The sequence below is a fragment of the Montipora foliosa genome, chromosome 12 (genome assembly GCF_036669935.1).
Source record: "Montipora foliosa isolate CH-2021 chromosome 12, ASM3666993v2, whole genome shotgun sequence".
Taxonomy (NCBI): Eukaryota; Metazoa; Cnidaria; class Anthozoa; order Scleractinia; family Acroporidae; genus Montipora; species Montipora foliosa.
Window position 1 is genome coordinate 1684745 of NC_090880.1, and position 4660 is coordinate 1689404.

The window sequence follows — 4660 nt, forward strand, 5'->3', positions numbered from 1 at the left end:
CCGGTAACTGACGTCATCATATCATAAGCTGACAAGAAAACCCACTCCCAAGCAAAAGTCACCGCACGAACTGTTGTTTCCATCGAAGGTTTTTCCTCGCCCTTCCTCGCGCTCGTTCTCAGACCAACTGCGCATGCGTAATCGATTTGACTTCCGGTTTGAGAAAAAGCTAAATTTCCGGCCGTCTTTAAATTGAATTTTTTTTTTTTTACATGACACGTTTCACCCCCAAATACAGAATATTGCTAAGCAGTGATTTTTTAAAATCATCTTTTTTGAAAAAGTTATGGGTATTTCAGTATCGTTTATGTCTTTAAAAAGAAGATTTTTCAAAATAAAAAGAAAACCATGCTTGGCTGTATGCAAAAACGAATACAAATTATGAAACCATCGATGAAATACCCAAATTGCGTAGCACGGATAGAAATTTGGAGGTTTTTTTTTTTGGTCACGTGACAATGGGCGTGGTATGATGACGTCATATTTAGGGTCATTGGCTTACAAAAGTTGGAAATTGACCAAAATAACGCCAAATTCTCTCAAATTACTTAACCATTACGTCCTTAGCAACGCACCCCAAAAAATACGTCAGTGGGCCCTTAATATAACTTCGAAAAAGTTTCAACGACTCACTCGATTTCCGCTCGTTGATTCATCGAAGTTGAATTGCGTTTAGTATAACTTCGAAAGCTTCAACGATGCACTCGATTAGAATCGCCTGCACTAACCAACCTTTAAAATTTTTAAGAGTAAAGGCTGAAATTGGTTGAGCGAAGTCGCCTACGTCAAGAAGTGAACTCGCCTACGTAGGCGAGTTCAAAAAGCGTAGGCGAGGTCGCACGTAGGCGAGTTCGCACGTAGGCGAGTTTTGACGTAGGCGAGTTGACCAGTATTCCCTGAGTTTGGACAAAGAGAACATTTCTGTGATAAAGTGTAGTAACGCCATGCACAGTGGTTAAAGCTGACCGAGCATGCGACTGACGTCACCTTTTGCTTGTCTTTGAAATGCGGCAGACTTTCAAAATCAGGACGTTTCCGCTTTATTGTATCAGAAAAATAATAAATGAACAGAGAAACCCTTTTTTTATCGGAATGATGGCAAAGAAAAGCCCCGGAAGGGAAACTCGGTTGCAACTGTTCACTTATTTGCGTCGCTAACGCAAATTTAAATTGCAAAACTAAAGACCTATGCTAGTGACGAGTCTTCTGATAATTTAGCCTGTCAGATTTATGTTTATGACATGTTGCAGATCGATCTGTTGCTTTCTCGAAAGTTATTAAGTTGGGACTTTTTTGTTAAAAAAGACACAAATCGTTTCATTTATTTGTTTTTGTTTTATTTCGTGGCAAATGTTTAGATATTTTCATTAAACTACGTCTACCACACAGTCAAACGGAACGATTGTTTCTGTCCGTCGGCTTTGGACTGTCAACAGCTGTCAAATGTCTCAACTTTTATTTATTTCCGGCCCAATGCAAATGAGCGTGTAAAGTCAGCCATACACGGGCTCTTCGCGTCGAGTATTGAAAGCTAGTTGAAATTTCAAAATGAGGCCGACCAAAGAGAAATTGTGGACAGTTTTAACAACTGAGAGAGGGCAAGTTTAAGTTTTTATGAACGGTGTTCCCTTAACAAGTACGAGTGGAGAAGCTATGGAATTTTGTGTGAAGTTTGTTCTTCTGCTGAGTCAGGAAAAGGGATGATCCAGGTACGTGTAGCATTTCGTTTTAGACTCGCAGGGGTACTAGACCGCAATTTGCCATCCACACTTTCGCTTTGCCACCCAGGGAACCCCTTAGAGCGAATTGTTCCAAGCGGCCGATCAAAATCGCTCTACCTCATGTTTACAAAATTTGAAAAAAAATTATGTACTTCGCGTTTTTAAAAAATGGCCTCAAAACTGATGAAGTGTCCGATCGACAATGGAAGCTCGGTAGAAGCTGAGAAGGCTGAGTATACAACTTCAAATTCATTTTTCCGATGGAATTCATGGTAAGTTTTGTAATTCTACAGCTTAGATTAGATCATCACCTGTTCTGATGTACGAATCAACTTTCGTTCGAAGGGTATTGAGTAATTATGAACATCATGTAGAAAGCCTAACAGAAAGCAGTGCAATTTTATCGAGAGCATTTGAAGACAAACAAAAATTTCACGTGCAAACTGACCTCATCTTATTTCTAAGGGGACCCCAGGTGTCAAAGCGAAAGTGTGGACCCCCGCGAGTCTTAGGTTACCAAGCAGAAACTCAACGGTCGCCGAGTGTTGTTGATTTTTCAAGGAGCTCTTGTCCATCGTTTTATCGATTCATTTGGGGGCTAGATTCGAGAATACCTGGCCACTAAAATCTAGAGATTTAAAACCTGCTCTCGCAGTCATCTTATTTGCATACGGTTTTCGCCAGACTGTTGAAGAGTTACCCCTGGCTCCTGCAATACGGTTTTCGCCAGACGATGGTTGCTGAGGCAATGGCAATGGCAACAAGGTTAGGCTTTTTAATTAAGAATTTTTTTCGTAAAATTATCCTGTCATGTCTCAGGTCTTGTCATCCCATACAAATCCTTATATTTCCTCATACTGAGCTTGGGGCACCTGTGTTTAGAGTGGGCTGAGAAGGAAGCACCGGTACCTTTGCGCCTAATAAGAACAAAGAATCAAACTACAAATTAAAGTTACCGTAAGTTTCTAATCATTAGCTAATACTAATCTGAACATTACGGAATTGACCAAATACTTAAAATGACGTGACGTTAAACAACAATTTTCCATTGCCTAATGAATTGCTTTGTGTACATAATAGCCAAAGAGAGGATAAGAGATGAGAATCCAGATGGTGCTCGCAAAGTATCTCTTAATAAGATCTGACTTACAATATAATGCATAAGATATGAAATGCTTCTCTGACTACATATTATGAGGTGACAAGGTTCTTCACTATCAGCAGGAGTTTGCTGATGTACTGACCTACAGTAGATGAAAATAATAATTATTGAAACAAAGGGTGCCAATGGGGTATAGCTGAGATCATTAAACAGTTTAAAAAATGCTGGTTAGTCCATAGGCAGCCCAAGCTCGCGTCACTACAGACAGCCGTTGAGAATTTAAAACGCGTTATAAGACTTTGTATGGGAAATAAAATAAAGTCGATTATGAAGCCCAAAAAATGCTCAATTTAACGTTCATTCAATAAAATGACTAAAAATGACTCACCTCCGGTGTATTCTTGTGCCTTTTGGAGTTTATTTTACAGTTTCGGGAAGTCCGTGTTTTTAATGTTCTAAGACGTTTTAGAACATTGAAAACACAGAGACATTTTCTTTTTAAAACATGCTATAGAACCTAGTTTCCTAATTTCAATTGGTATACTATTCCACAGTCTTGTTGCCGAAACAGCGAAAGAGCGTCCACCCTCTGTTTGTCTTATATATTTAGGACAAACAGCGTTAATGCTTGAGTATCTAGTGTTGCGGGAGTGCCGCTCATTATTCAAAATTAAGTGTTCATTTAGATAATTCGGCAAATGCCCATTAATTCGCTTAAACATTATTAAGCATTATCTATCTTAGGCCGCTCATAAGACGGAATCCAACCTAGCTTGTTAAACAAAGCAACTGCTGGTGTCATGCAATCGGCATAAGAATTAACGCGTGCAGCACGTTTTTACAATCTTAAGACCCTATAAACCGACTCTTTATCACAATTTGCCCAAACAACATTAGCGTACGACATAACAGGGCGAATAATGCTATTATAAAACTGAAATCGCTGTTTAAGAGGTAGACAGGCTCGAATCTTACGCAGTATTGCGATTCTAGAGGCCAACGTTTTACAAACTTTCTCAATATGTTCATTAAATGACAATTTGCTGTCAATTTCTACGCCTAGTAAGGTAGCACAGTCCACCTTACTGAGCTGTTTTCCGTTTGCGATAACATCTATGTCACTTCCATTAATGTTAGCTACACATCTTTTCCCAGTGATCGTGAGTACTTTAGTCTTGTCTTCATTTAATGGGAGCTTATTTGCTGAAGCCCATAATTGGATTTCAGAGAGACTTATTTAGTGATGAACTTAAGGTGGCTAAGTTTTTTTACATCCGCAAAAGCGGTGACAGTCGTATCGTCTGCGTAAAGTTTCAACTGAGCACTTGTATACAAGGGCAGATCGTTGATAAACAAGATGAAGAATAAAGGACCTAAAATACTGCCCTGAGCGACTCCATGCAACATCAAAGCTTCGCTTGACTCACTCCCATTTACACGGACCACTTCCTTCCTATCCAATAAATAAGAGTGACACCAGGCAAGCTCCCGGTTAACTATACCATACTGTTTCAACTTGCGCAACAATAGTTTATGGTCCACCATGTCGAAAGCCTTTCGATAATCAACCAGGACCATGCCGCATACATGATTATTATCTAAGCCGAACAAAGGATCGTCAACTAACTTGATTAGAGCAGTCTCGGTACTGTACATCCTACGAAACCCAGACTGTAGAATACAACAAGTTATTATCCATAAGGAAAGCATATAGAGAGTTGTGCATGTGACGTTCGAATACTTTTGACACCACCGGTAGCACAGAAATTGGGCGATAATTAGAATGATCACTGGCCGCACCTTGTTTGAACAGTGGTGTCACATTAGCGATTTCCCA

At 39.7% G+C, this 4660-nt stretch overlaps 1 pseudogene; it reads right to left on the minus strand.

Annotated features, from left to right (window-relative positions):
- Positions 1 to 3278: 3278 nt before the first annotated feature.
- Positions 3279 to 4660, minus strand: part of LOC137979985 (uncharacterized) — a 1937-nt pseudogene continuing 555 nt past the window's right edge.